General features: G+C 45.3%; 1 long non-coding RNA gene across 2 annotated transcripts in view; it reads left to right on the top strand.

Moving 5' to 3' along the window:
• Nucleotides 1-3,200, top strand: part of LOC119401962 (uncharacterized) — a 92,759-nt gene extending 89,559 nt beyond the window's left edge. For both annotated transcript variants that reach the window (XR_007417283.1, XR_007417284.1), the window contains exons 3-4: nt 2,392-2,430; nt 2,979-3,200. This is a non-coding gene — a long non-coding RNA (uncharacterized LOC119401962). The remainder of the gene's footprint in view (nt 1-2,391; nt 2,431-2,978) is intronic.
• Nucleotides 3,201-15,557: the final 12,357 nt, after the last annotated feature.

Here is a 15,557-nt window from a genome sequence, read left to right as displayed (position 1 = left end):
ATGCGACAAGTGTGGTTTAGATCGTGAGAACACTAGAAAACTTCTATAAAGAAACATGGCTTCTAGGATATGGTTCCTTCTCTTACCTGTATTACAAAGCTTCATCACGCTCTTCATCATAACCAACGCATCAAGGAATAGACTTTATGAGCACCCCCATTCAAGTGAGTATTGCTGTTGTTAGATTGCTGCACACGTATAAGAAACATGGCAAACGGGCATGCGTTTTTTAATGCAAGGCATTTCTTAGCGAACCAAAGCCACTTTTACCGCTTCTATCTATCTATCTATCTATCTATCTATCTATCTATCTATCTATCTATCTATCTATCTATCTATCTATCTATCTATCTATCTATCTACTTCTGGACGCCCTTTTGGTCGTTTCCTCAACATGGTATGTACCAAAACTGGCGCAGGAGGGCATGAGTTTATGACATGAACAACGTGACTTGCCTGCCGCATACGTCATGAAACCCTTTCCATCAGTCACGCGTGGCACATACCCGCATAACACAGCCCGTGGTATACGGATATGCGCCATAGATGATTCACAGTATTAAATCAACCCAGGAACAGCGTCACCTACGTGCAACAGAACTCAGGCCTGGCCGACCACCCGACTTTAACCGCTGTATTAGTGGACCTCACCACCGCTCGTTACTGGACTTCATACACGAAGCAAATTTATATGTGTATTTCTGAATAAATATTATGCCTAAGGGCAGACTTTCGAAAAAAAAAAGCAAGAACTCGGTTTGAAAATCTTCACGCGAAAGCGTTAAGGACTTCGAGTCGCCAAAAATTTGGTATCGACGGCGATGGCGAAAAATCCAGATTGAAGCAACGTATGAAAACCACAGCTCGAGCCGGAATTGAACCCAGATGTTTTGCATGGCAGTCCAGTATTCTAGCCCAGATCCACGCCAGGGCATCATACGTCTTAGAATAAAGACCCTACACAAGCGTCATATCGGGGCAACGCCAATTGTGGTTGCTGTGTTGGTTATCTGCCTTGATAACAATGTAATACACATTGAGAATGCAACCTACAGCCAAGCGTTGCTACAATACGCAGACGCGCTCTTTATAATATGCACGTCATCGGACCTAGCATTCACTTCGTTGCGATGAAGTTCACATGACTGCACTAACGGGAGTGCCGATGTTACGTTGGACCATTAGCTACCTTTTAGACTCCCGTATAGTCGACGCGCCCGGCAAGCCCACAATATGCTTGGAACTACTAAATTTATTTAACAGGTCGGGCCTCCTCTTAACACGTGGCTCAAAGTGACAAATCCCGCATAGGCCGCTATTAACAATAACATTTGGGGATTAACGTCCCGAAACCAGGATATGATTATGAGAGACGCCGTTGTGGAGGGCTCCGGAAATTTCGGCCACCTGGGGTTCTTTAACGTGCACCTAAATCTAAGTACACGGGCCTCAAACATGTTCGCCTCCATCAAAAATGCAGCCGCCACGGCAGGGATTCCGCATAGACAGCTACCTCCTGATTGCTTCGTTTCCAAGTTCCAAGTGTCTTTTACATGTATCCCGGTAACTTTGTAAAACTGCCTATAAATGTAACTTGCCATGGTTTTTTTTACTTTCTCCGGTTTATATTATTTTCCTACGTTAACTTAGAGTGGCCTGCAAACCTACCATCGCTATTAGTAGGCGCAGGGCTCTTCTAAATACGTCCATACTATACCAGATTGTGCGCCCCAGACTCCCAATGGTGGGAATTAAAAAGAACCTGCGGTTTTTACAATATTTCTCAATCTACTGGAACGTTCACTAGGGAGGTCAAAAAGGCTACAACAATCCTTTTGGCCTCGTTTCTGCTGTGTTGCATTGCTGGCAATTTCGGCACATTTGATCGTATTGGGCGATGTGAGCGATGAAGCCAAGTCGGTGATACCTCTAACGGGTCTTCGCCGGTATAGGGGGACAAACAGAAGCGTCCCCCTTCTGGCACGTCATACAGAATGTACAAGCAGAGCTGTCTTTAATGTCTAGTGCACCAAGATCACAGTGGCCTGGTGTAGCAGAGAACTCCTTTACACGGAAATAGCTTTGGTCCCAGCTTGGATACCCCAGCGACAAAATGTGCCTTCTCTACCGAGCACTCAACTAGGCCTCATATTGGCTCAATGTTTACCAGCTATTCTTCCGCACGGCCAAAACGGAAGGTTGAAGCTCGTGTACCTGGACACCTTGAGGTGACGCTACCATTTGCTTCACCAAATAACAGACAGACAGCGCTGCACCGCGTCACATTCTCAATGACTGAGTTTGATGGACGAAACAACAAAGGCCTCATTTCCTGGCATCTTGAATGTGAATTGTTTCCTCCTCACGTAAACTGCACTTGTTTCATTGCAGGTTGTAACTGTATTCATAGGAATGGCACATACCCTGCCGGTACGTATCATTTGGCATGTTATTATTACCTTGCTGTGCATTGTAGTACTATATGACAAATTCAGTGTAGAAGCAACGTAGTATTAGCAGAGATAAGGTGCCTGCGACAGGCGTGCCCACATTTCGATAGGTGGAGCATTATTTGTAGAAGGCGCCATATTAATCAACAGCGTGTTATTCCTAAAGGATTAGTGGTTTGTCTCAAGTGCTTTACCTGCTTGAGCCGCGATTGTCGCCAGCCCTCGCGAGCTTTAACTCGTACATGAAACATACGGTGGGCAGGGCGATGTTATCGATTTCGACTTCGAATGAAACATCACGGCGAGGCGAAGGCAAAAATGCACCTGGAGTGTCGACATAATTGTCATCGCAATGATGACAGTGCGTATAGAAAATGATGTGCGTGCTCTTCTATGGCTTTGTCTCGGTCCTTCGAGTAGTTCACACAAGACAGTTTCCCTCAGCGAGATTCGCCGCAATTCTGATTTTCTAACTCCCTAATGTACATTTGTTCATCGCATGCATTTTTTGTTTGTTTATCCTTGCAGACTGCGGTTGCCTCTGGGTATACCCTTTCGGTGACGTAATGGAGAACATGTATCATCACAACGATTTAACCAGGACGTGTGATCTGCGTGCGAGGGAGTTCAACTGCAATGCATTTAATACAATGCATGAATGCCAGCAGAAATGCAATGTGGGAACAGGCAACCGACGGCTCAGGAAAAAAAGGCAGAGCAGAAGCAGAAGTTCTTCTGCTTGAATGTATCTAGGAATTCAAATCAACCTCACTGCAATTTTTGTCTCAGACGTCTTATTCCAAGGTCAAGTGCTTGTCTCATGTAGCAAGGGATTTTCTGTTTTACGGCCGTACTATAAACAGCGCACCTGCTGTATTTTGTGGCATCCTTCCGCGTCCGTACTTTAACGGAAAACCCACGTGATCTCCTCCAAGCTAGCGATGACGTCACAAAATGACATCGTAATGTGACGTCGTCGTGGCCGTCATAGATCATCACAACATGTGACGTAAGCGTGTGACGTCATCATGACGTCACATGGCAGCGTAATCAGTTCACATCGCCGATCGGCCAAAGACTGGACTATACCCGAGACATTTCAACACCACGCAAGGGGCGGAATGCTTCAATGGAGCGGTGCGCCGTTCGTGCCTGTTTGCTCGCTTCACTTGAGTCTAGAGGCTGTGCTGGCGTGGTTACGACAATTATATATCGACTGCGCATAATGAGAACGCCCGAGAGGTAGCGCGCTTATGAAGAGTGCCTACGAGAGCAGAGGCGCGAGTGGGCCCGTCTTGGCTAGTTCGTGATAATTCTGGGTGGACGTGGCTTATGTGGCTAGCACATGCTAAGTTTCACGAACTTTCGGCTAGTGTTGCCTAATGATTGCTCTAGTGCTGGCTAACTGTTGGCTACCACTAGATAACTTTATCTAACTGTTACTTAGCGTATGTTAGTGCTGGCCGCTGCTGCCTAACACTGGATTATGCTGGTAAACGGTTGGAAATTTCTCACTCGTTTTGCGAGTGGAGGCTTACTATTCGCGAATGTTGGCTAACTGTTGGCTAACACTGCGTCATGTTGGCCAACTGTCAATTAATGTTGGCCGCTACTGGCTGCCCTAGTGAAAACGTTTGTCCTTTAGCCATTACCGTAATCCAGAAACGTCATGCAATGTATCCCGTCACGTGACAGGTATTGTAGTGGACATGGTGGAGACAAGGAGGGTGTTGTTGTGTACCTCACTCAATTCATAATTATTCGGGCTCAAGTCGTCATCGTTCACCCCCCCGTCCGCTTAAGTAAGCAAATGGGAAATGCGTCCGCGTTCAGTTGAGTACCTTGAACGGTGAACGAAGGCAAGCAGCAACTCATCACAGCAACAGCTGCACACGATGAACGTCTTCTCTGTGCCGAAGTAGACATGTGCACATCTTGATGTGATTAATTGCTTTATTTTAGCTATGGAACGGGGTAGTCAGCTGGACGAAGAGGCAAATGTTTCTGACTAGCTTCTTGGAGGAGGCTGAGCACCATCCATCATGCCTCCATTATGTCCACTAGATAATTTTCTTATCATGGAAGAGAATCGTTATGGTGGATTATGGTGATGGCTGATGGACAAGTTTTGAATAGGGTACGCATTTTCGATGGAATCGAAAATACTTGAGGCGCGTGTACTTAGATTTAGGTGCACGTAAAAGAGCACCAGGTGCTCGAAATTTCCGAAGCCCTCCACAACCGCAACCCCTCATAATCATGTCATGGTTTTGCAAGCTAAACGCCAACAGTTAGTACTATTATTCAATAGGGTAATGTTCGCATCGCTCGCCATTGTTGGTTACCTATCGGCTAGTGTTTCCAATAATGTTAGCTACAGCCGTGCAGAGTTGGCTATGCGCTCTTATATCAATGCAATAAACATTCCATATCTACTACTACAACTCTGCAACTTATACTTGAGCCCTGCTCCACCCCACAGGAATGAACAAATGTGTGCTCCGTATGATAGGCATGGCGGCTCGCCATAGAGCGCATTTCTCTTCGATGAAGTTGATGATTGAGGTCCAATGTGACCATCGACGTTATGTCAAACTTTGCGCTTACCAGACACTGTGAATAGACTGTCGACACAGTCTAGTCACAGTGTCTGGTAAGCGCACTTCATGAGCACTGCCACTCAATTTCTACAAAGACAGCAATCTGCCTCGCAAAAAGCTTGTCTCACAGCCGAATGCGGCATAGACAAATCCTGGCTGACTGTTTCGCATAACATTGACTCCCGCAGTACGTGGAATATGCCGGATTTCTTCAGACACAGTCATTCCTACAACGAAAACCATCAGCGAAAAGAAGTGAAAGGTCACACCCTGAACGTTTTCTCGCCACTTCGAGAAAAGACATTGTTGGTTTTGTGTCCTTCGCTCCGCAGGTGCCGTGCTGTATTTATTGATTATCCAATCGTCCCAAAGCATTCCGGTAGTCCGTATTCCTTGTACCCTGATACGAATTACCCTTTGTCCTTCCTACTCGTATTCTCAGAGAGAGAAAAAGAAAAGATGAGAGAGAGCCTACAGCAATTAATATTCAAACGCGCAGTATAATGTCACAAAACAGAACGCACATAGGAGCAAATGTAACATATAAAGCACTCACTTCAATTCGCAATGTTCGGCATATATGGTAATCTTTTATAGCCAGGTGCACATGATGAATTGAGAAATACGGCTGCACATAACAGTGAGAGCAGAGATGGCAAAAAAATCTTCGCGGACCCGGCATAAAATACTTTCGTGTTAGAAATATATGGAGCGGAATAACGTAAACCTTCTCCGTCCTGTTTTCGTTCCATTGTGCCAGACGAAAAACTCGCGCGAATGCAAACGCAAGCATTTCTGGGAACCAGCAACACTTTCTGAGCAGCGCATTCAAACGCCCGTCCTGATAACCGCGAATCCCTTTGTCTTTCTTGGAAAACGAATAAAAATGCCTACCCTGACATAATCTGTTACGGCGAGGGCCTTAGATGCCTGTATTGGCGATCACCTTGGCGACAACCTTGCGCTGAGGCGAGCAAAAACGGCTCCGTCCTGAAGAAAAGCATCTACGCTATTAGGAGAAAGAAAACAGGATTTCGGTTGCTATCGGACCTCCGCACAATGCATGGTGGTTAGGTGTTCTACCGCAGGGGAACAGTGCGCGAAACTGCTTTGGAAAAGTACCTTAAACAGCTGTCATGTCCGGCGAGGAGTCGCTTTAAAAGATGTAATACTGTTTAGCAAGCAAAGAATCGCATCAGGCGTCACACCCTGTGAACTGCGTAATGAGGGATGCCTATAAAGCTTCCCACCCGTTACAAAGGGCTACCCGCCATGATGGTCTTTTCTTTATGGTTTCTGTGATGCTGGCCCAAAGGCTGTGGGATCGAATCCGGGGCGCGGTGACTGCATTTCGATAGACGAGAAATGCTAGACGCCCGTGTGCGTAGATTTAGCTGCACGCTAGAGAACACCAGAGGCTCTGGAGCTTTCCACTATGGCGTCTCTCATGATCATATCGTCGTTTTCGGACGTGAAACCCCAACAACTATTATTATTATTAGAAGGGGCTCTGCCTTTTTTTAATCATAATCATCAAGCACTGCAGCAACAAAGTGTGGAACGCGTGAAAAATCACACCATCTCCCGTTAAAGGGGACCATGAGGCGATGCGAAGCAGTGTTTCGGCATGTAGAGCCCGCGTTTCAGAGGTGCAGTGGTGAGGGGGAAAGGGGAGAGGGGAAGTGGAGGGGGAAAAGGAGAGGGGAGGGGAAAGGGAAGGGGGAAAAGGAAGGGGGAGGGGTAAGGGAGGGGAGAGGGGGAGTGGTGAGGGGGAAATGAGAGGGGGATGGGAAAGGGAAGGAGATGGGGAGAGGGGAAAGGGGGAGAGGAGAGAGGAGATGGGAAGTGGAGAGGGTTTGCGCATGCGCAGTAAGGGTGGTCACGCCGCACACCACCACCACCACCGGATTGAACTCCGCTATACATCTAAAATAGATACAAAGACAGAAGGGCTCACATGAGGCATTGAAACGGTCGATTTAATGTAAAAGTTATTTAAAGGCTCAGCAACTGAAACGCTATAGTCGGCCTCCTTGACGCCTGGTGTATTTTTGGGACATTGGTGAATGCTGTGTTTGCGCCCGGGAGTGAAATGTTTTCACCATTCGGTGCAAGCCTTGCGCTTCCATTAGTTATAGCGCGGTCCTCAACGCTCTGCAGTGGCGCAAGGAAGCGCCAGGCGCGATGCCAGCCAACCACTGGCGTAGCCTGGGGCGGATGTTCGACCCCCTTTCCTCCAAAAGTTTTCAATTTCGCATGTGTGTATACACACACACACACTAATAAACTCACGCACGAACATACATGAAGTATAGTTGAACCCCCCTCCCCTCCCCCTTAAAAAAATTTCTCGCTACCCTATTGCGGCCGACTATCGCGTTTCCTGAGCACTGTAGGTACTTGATCATTGCGGCTTATTTGAATTACATGAGTGTAGCCAGGCTTTCTCCTTCTTGCGTTGCAAGAGACATTCCCAGCTTTAATTTAACGGCTGACATGACTCGATAAGCGCGCAGAAGCAGAGACGGTGTTAGTGTGCTGACAACTCCCAGTTCTAAAGCGGAGAGCCCGCATCTGAAGGCCTCTATCACCGATTAGTTCTGTTTCTCGACTAAGAGTGCATTCCAGCGCAAACGACAAAAGAGGAGACAGAGCGCTGAACTTCCAAAAATTTAGTTCTTTGGAAAGCCTTCTCTTTTTATAGAGTTACACGCTTAATTGTTGCATTGGAATTGTCTTCCGCGCATGGCTTTTGCAACATTGCAAAAGCCATGCGCGGAACACAATTCCAACGCAACAATTCATCACGCGAACAAAAATATCTACATCTTTTCTTTATCTGTCAGCACGGCAGAGGGGTACTGACAAAATCATCCTTTAAATAAATAATCTTTTCTCGCGCGATCTGTCCCCTCTTTTCGTTTGCGCTGTTATGCACTCTTAATCATGTGTCTACCAACACATCCAATCCTGTTGTCTTCTGCTTCCCATCGCTTATCGTGCAGTGGCTTGCAATGATAACGGAAGCTTTCGCTAGGACAATTTTAAAAAATGCCCATTCAACAAAGAAAATTACAGGGAATGGTGTCACAACGCATAAAGGCTGATTGGCGGCTTTATGAAACCACTGAAAATAATAATAATAATCATCAGCCTGACTACACCCACTGCAGGGCAAAGGCATCTCCCATGTTTCCCTAATTTCCCGGGTCCTGCGCTTGCTGCGGCCACATTATGCTGAAAATATATGTAGCGCGCAAATACATTCAGTTTTGCGAGCAGCTACGAGTAACCGCTGCAACAAGTAACCGCTGCAAAAATGATCGCATGTAGGTGTCTTCCATTCCGTTTTTAAATGGGAAAGGTGCGTCAATGACATGATAGTGTAGCTTTTGTTAGACACGTAGGTGAGCTGTTTTGAGTGTACATGTCTTTTTGCTATGAGTTTTCACGGTTTTGTGACGTCACGCTACATGCAGCCAAGTTAAGTGCAAACGAAAAATGGGCCATATGATTGCACATTCCAATTACGACACGGAAAATAGGGTGATGAGGATTTTCCGAAAACGGTAGATTTTATTACCACAACAGGGCTTATAGAACATGCCGATGCAGCGAAAGCTACATTAGAATACGCATATTGCGGCTCAGTGCCCCTAATTCACAAGAACGTGGTATGCTAATATTATTCGTAAGAGAATATTTCAAGCAGTCATGATGCGGGACATATGAAGCCTGCTGACTAATATCAAAACGCGTTTACGATAAAGACGTTTTGTGAGTTATGTCCCACGCGCATGCAAAAGCACGAATGAACATTAGCTCTGCTCATAGTTTCTGCCCTTAGTCATAATAGCGGCGTCATTTGCAACAGACTACATTTGCCCAAAGCAAATAACTGCAAACAATGTTTCTCAGCCCACTTGAGAACGTTGCGGTTATGTCAAGAAAACTTGTTTAACGAACAAAATAGTCGGCAAATAGCGCATTCACAATGCTAAACACACACAAGGGAACTTTTTTGTTTCCGAGCTGCAGAGTAAGACACAGAGACATGTCACGTTGCTTCTTCAAATGTGTCTGTCCGGCGCACGCCAGCGCGGTTGCACCAATTTGCACTATTAAGGTTTCGATTTTAGGTTACCACAAACCTCTCGCCGTGTGTTGGAGTGACAAAACCGCACTTGCATGCCCAAGGTTCATGCGCGATTGAGTAGAAGAAAATGCGCATTTTTAAATTTAGTCGTAATTAGGCGTTTGACGGATTACAATATCTCGCTAGCCATAGATTCACATCACTGCAACCAAAGAAGCTTGCGCTCTTTTTTCGACGCTCCATCGCACCCACATACGCGTGCCACAGCGGTAGGTTTCACTTAGGCATCGGCGGCTGTAGTTCTCGAGAGATCTACTTCCAAATCTGATATTAATCTCTAATCTGATTTTGCGGTAATGGTAACAGAAGGGACTATTGAATTTCGCCGTTTACTTCTTTGTAATCGTCTGTAATTCCGTAGCGTAATTTATTACGATACTAATGTCGCAATAATATCTGGCCAAGTAAAACTGCAAATGGAAAGCTTTTTTCTGCATCAAGCACGAGTGCTTTATCAAGCCACTAGTCTGTGTCCGGAAATGCCAAACCTGTTTTGCTTGAGACAAAACACATCGTACAACTTTCTAAAGTCAAGACACAATGAAGGTAGGTGGGTGTGTTTACAATTCCGCAGTGTACATTGTCTGCAGAAACGAGAATGGAAACCCAATCCTGAGGTGGGTTCATTGCACTTTACTGTTTAAATATTGCGGGAACTTTCATTTTGATCTGTGTGCGCCAGACAGTATAGAGTTGCGCTGAAACGTCTGCAGTACGGCGAGTTCAAGACTGGCATACGGAGGCATGTCTCATGTTACAATAATTTCGTCAAACGCTTTATGCAACCCCTATTTTTCTACTCACGATAACTTATGAAGTTGGGGGACAGTCCGTTAAGAGTGGAAATCGCAAAACTATAAGTGACTTCATGATTTTTGTTGTTTTTTTTTTGCTTGGGTAGCTGCATTTGTAATAATTTGGCCTCAAGCAGTTTTTCATATGACAGCCATCTTTTAACGGACTGAACAGTCTAATTATACTCACTTTATTCGGTTCGTGTACTCAGGTAGTTCATGAGCACTGGCGAATTGATTTCTACACAAGCTTCAGTCTGAACTTACATTTAAGCGTAGTGACACAAAGGCCCGGAATAGTATTTTTAAGCGCTGATGGGAGAGGATAAACTTTAACTAAACGGGTGATGGTCATTGGTGGTGCACATAAAATAAACAAATATAATTGAGACGTAATCACTGAGACTGTTCATTACTGATGCTTAAAGTAGAGACGTAGATTTTTGCACGATCAAATAATTCGGTACCCTTTCCCACCTTTGGGGAACAGATAGATAATGCAACAGTTGTCGTCTCGGCTTTTGAGTGCACGATCATTCGATAATGCTATGACGCGAAGGAGAAAATTCTGTGAAGACGTGGAAAAAACTATGTCAGCATTGCATTATCTTATTTATCGCAATGCGAACTTGACTTCGTTAAAAGACGGGTGCAAAAAAGAAATATTTGCAGTGTCATGCAAGCGTCGTACTCCACCGTTCGCTATCTATTTGAAAATGCAATTTCACGCTACTGATTAGCGGTGTTCTGTTCTACGCGTTACGTCGTAGCCTGCCCTGGTCAATTTTTTACCTCTTGATGTAAACTAGAACAAAGGCAAAACTTGCTTGTTTTCCAAGTTTATCTAGTTTTTTTTTTTCTAGTGCTCATAGTTACTTTCCCATATTTTGGTATAGAAACAACTGACGGCTCTTCCTTACTTTAGTAAGTTCACGCCCTATGGCTGTCGAAATACAACCGCGTGGTTTTCCCCTTGGCTCCGGTAGTGAAACCACCTGCTTCATCAGCGTTTATACATGTGTGTTCCGTGCGTGGGACGTGTTGAATGGCATTCATTATTTTATGCTTGACCTTTATGTGGAAGTCATTGACAGTTGTCTTGTGCATGTGGTGTTTGCACGAATTTATCACTTCTGCTCCCATGTGCTACAACCCTATTGGAAATTTGCCCCATTGTAGACATGATGGGACTGGCTAGCCATCATGATGGTGGATTATGATAATGGGTAGATGAAGAGTGTATGCTGCGTGATGGGCAGATGGTGGGTGTATACGGGTAATGGACAGATGATCGGTGAATTTTGGCTGATGGCCAGATGATGGGTGTATATCGGGTGATAGCCAGATGATGGGTGGATGTTGGGTGATGGGCAGATGATGGGTGGATATCGGGTGATGGGCAAATGATGGGTGGCTATTATGTGACGGGTGCGTGCCGGTAGAAATTCAGTTCATACTGGAGTTGCAGAAGAATTGATTTCTGGCAAGTTGGAATTGATTACGCATCTTGAAATGGACAGCGCTGAAAGCGAGTACAAAAAATAGGAGGAATACACACCACTCAGCGCCGTCTCGCAACTAGCTTTATTAAAAACAACGCACACTATTTTCAACCATGACCGTGTACCACGTGTTAGTACATCAATTACATTTGGAAATGCGCACTTGCAAATATTACAAAAGGCTACAAAAGATTAAAATGGTGATCAAGTACACTGTTTTATTATGTAATGTAACGATTCAGGAAATCAATTTCATTGTCATGCAGTGCTATTGAAGGCACGATTGCACATCGATTGCCTTTTATGTGTACTAGAGAGATTGTTGAGGCTGGCTACATCAGACGTAGTAACTGTGCATTCATCAAATTTTGGCATGCACTTACATTCTCAACAATATAACCGCAGATATAACCGTAAAGTACCGCAGATTTCTTAATTATGAAAGCTCCTTCATCTTCGATGAAACGTAAAGTTATGCCGTCTTCACCGGATGGTTTTCCGCTCTACATACTTTGTAGGGTGTAGCGAAGCGTTGGAAGTCTATAATGGGTCGCCCTCTCGAGCGCTTTCTAGTGGGTCGTCCGCTTCGGCTCTTCTCTGAGAGCACGCTCCTCACGCTCAGAGTCCGCGCTCTGTCTTGACTGTCGCCGTTGTGCTGCGTCGACTAGCGCCGTCAATAAACGCCTTTATAATTTGGTTGAGGTGCGGGTGCCCCCGGGTACCCGGGTACGAAAGGGACCCCGGGTACGAAAAGGGAGCAGCCTGGTGACCTAACTGCTTGTCACTATGAGCGGGTCATGGTAGGGCTTCAGGCGCTCCACGTTGACAATGTCGCGCCCTCGACGGCGCATGTCCAAAGATGGTTCAATGGGTTCGATCAGGTAGTTGACCGGGGATGTGCGTTCGACTACACGGTAGGGGCCGTCGTACTTGGGCAGCAGTTTGGAAGAGAGGCCAGTTGCAGAGGTAGGGACCGAGAGCCATACGAGCGCTCCAGGGAGGAACGTGGGCGCAGAACTGGTGGTGTCACCGCGAATGCTCTTCTGTCGCTCTTGGTCATGCGTAGTAAATGTCTTGGCAAGCTCCCGACACTCCTCAGCAAGGTTTTTTAATTGATCAGTCAATCATATTGGAAACATCTGATTGCTGGGAAGTTGCATTTAGCCGTGGGCTCTGCTTGGTGCTTATGACGGAAACTTTCCCATACTCTTTTAGACATGCGCTCCTATGGAGTGGCCTACAGCAGCTGTTTTAGCAGCGTAATCGCTCACTTCGGTGCAGCTATTAGAGGGCGCAGAAGTTAGGGTTTCCCGGGCGGATAACCAGCTACTGCGTTACGTCTCGTTCATGGTGAACAGCCACAGAAACAAAGTTTCTGGGATCACGTGCAGCCGTAAATATTCGCCTGATTTTAATTCTATGATGAAAACTATCGAGGAGAACCCAGCTTTGTACCACTACCATTTTCACAAAATGTTGCTGGCGATATTACGTCACAAATTTTACGAACATAATTTTTGGTGTTTTCAATGCGCGATGGCACGCACGTGGATAAAATATGCAATCTGGCATCTCATGCTGCAATACAAGTATCGTCTGGTAGAGTGAAACCAAAGTCCTATTACTGCAAGGCAAGGCATATGCACAAGGAAACACATGTTCATGCATCATCAGAGTGAAAAAACTAAGGCGGCAATATAGCTTTTTGCTTCAAATTCGCTTCACTAACGATGCCAACAACTTCTCGTTCTCACCCTGCGAGGAATGATAACACAATGCATAATGACTCACACGCATTTAGAGGATAAATATGGGCATTGTATTGATTTCATGATGAAACAATGCGCAACATACACGGAGACTTTCTAAGTCTCCGTGTATATTGCGCTTGTTTCATCGTGAACATTTACCTGAACAGTCCTTTCTAAGTCTCCGTGTATATTGCGCTTGTTTCATCGTGAACATTTACCAACATGCCCAACTGGCAGTCATTCTAATTATATTGATTTGTTCATTCACTGAAAGGGGGGTTCCATGCCAACAAAAAAAGAGATTCTCGCGGGCAAAATACCTGATTGCCGATACGTTCTTGTAGATAACCCGCAAGGAACTCCGTAACCCCGTGGTCAGGATGGTGCGCATATAAAAACACCCAAAATTTCGAACACCATCATTGTTATCTAAAAGTGATCTTCCAACGACTCACACGCACTTCCTGTACATTTCCTTCAGATATACAAGAATCTCAAAGGTTCACAAAGCAACAAGGTCTGCACATGTGCAAAGACCCAGCCACTGTTTCCGAAAAGGCTCTAACCATAGTGCTTCCTCGGCCAAGCGACCAGCTAAGCGTGTACACGATGTACTACGTTCTTGAACACACTGAGGCCTTTTGCACAGTAAAATGAGGCAGGGGTCTTTTGGTTCGATATGACAATGTGAGCATGTAATCTTTCCTTCGTAGTTCCTTTCGGCCTGCAGAAATGTTGATGGATAATGATTGTGAAAAAATCTTTTATGCATTCTTGTAAAGCGTGATGGGCTGCCATGCACCTTCCCTACAAATAGCTTCACTAACGGGAAACATGGGGAGGTGCGAAGCACCGGTGTCTCCCATAGGGACACGTCAGTCGCAATGAGAGTACAGCATCCTCTCACTGCTGTAGACAGCGTCGAAGACAGCGTCCAGCACACATCGCCGACAGCGTCCATCGCAAAAACAGACCTTTTTCTCAGACAACGCGCCATCTCATTTGCCAGTTTGAGAAGCGCACGCGGCGTGTTCTCTCGCTGCCGAGTTCGCGTTGTCCCGAGCTTTTCCTGAGCAAACGCGCCGTCTTATTTGCCACTAGCTCTACCATGACGGGCGACGACAGTAGACGCCGACAGCCCGAGCACATAAGGTGCTTCGCGCGTAAAAGTGCCGGACGCGATAATGCCGGCTCTAATTTCCATGCAATGTAATGTCATGTGATAATAAACTCAGTTAGTCAGCGCAGTCTATGTTTGCTCCTTTTCGTTTTAGGAGCGAAGCTGCTTATAGCATCACCTGGTCGGTCGTCGCTCCATTCAATGGATGGCGCTGTCCCATAGAGAAGTGTGCAATATGTGTGCAAAAAAAAGAAAAAAAAAGAAAAAGAAAAAGAAAGAGAAAAAAGAAGAAAAGGAGAAAAAGAGAAGAAAGGGAAAAAAGAGAAAAAAAAGAAAACAAAAAGCAGCGGCACCCTGCACGCTAGATGGCGTGCAGTAATCAAAGCGGCGTATCGCTTTGATTACTGCTGGGCGAAACCACTGAACATTTCACGGCGTAACCATGATTGCTTCAGGAGCTTCGCCCAAGCTCTTCATCATTCACCCGTCGATATGCTGTAATTTTTTTGTCCCGTCTCGGCACACTGTTTTTGACGCACAGTATGCTCCAACAGTCAGAATTCTAGCACCTTTAGAATAAATGCTGCTTACAATAGGCATATGAAGCAAGAAGTAAGAACTGTCTAGCCTGACAGGAAGAAGCGATGAAAATGATTTCTTCGACTAGCGCAAAACATTTTTGTTACAAAACATCAAAAATTAGAAATTCACTAAGAATTAATTGACGCCAAAATTATTTAAAGTGTCTCGTTCACGAAAGGTGATACACGCCGTTAACCACTGTATTGCCGCTAAAGGTAGCAGAACGCAAGAAAACGGTGGTGAAATAAAAGCTTTGTGGCAAAGCTTTGAAGGCTTCTACGAGCTCGTATAGAGCACAACCTCGGCGAAGACACTGTCGCTTTGCAAAAGACGTGCTCCTACAAACACTTCATATTTACGCTAAATACAGTAACCGATAAACATAAAATACCATTCAAATACTACCAAATATTACAAGCTATTAACAACAGAGCGAAGAAATAGTGCACTGAATACATTTCTGATATTCAAAAAGCTAAGTAGCACTAATCACGTAGTGTTTTGTTTAACATGCATCTAATATAGCATTCGTAACTTATCTTTAATGAAATGAATGATAAGAAGAAGGATAAGAAGAACCTAAACTTTATCTTCACACGATA

The sequence above is a fragment of the Rhipicephalus sanguineus genome, chromosome 8 (genome assembly GCF_013339695.2).
Source record: "Rhipicephalus sanguineus isolate Rsan-2018 chromosome 8, BIME_Rsan_1.4, whole genome shotgun sequence".
Taxonomy (NCBI): Eukaryota; Metazoa; Arthropoda; class Arachnida; order Ixodida; family Ixodidae; genus Rhipicephalus; species Rhipicephalus sanguineus.
Note: the sequence above shows the minus strand (reverse complement) of the source record. Positions and strands in the feature narration are given on the sequence as shown.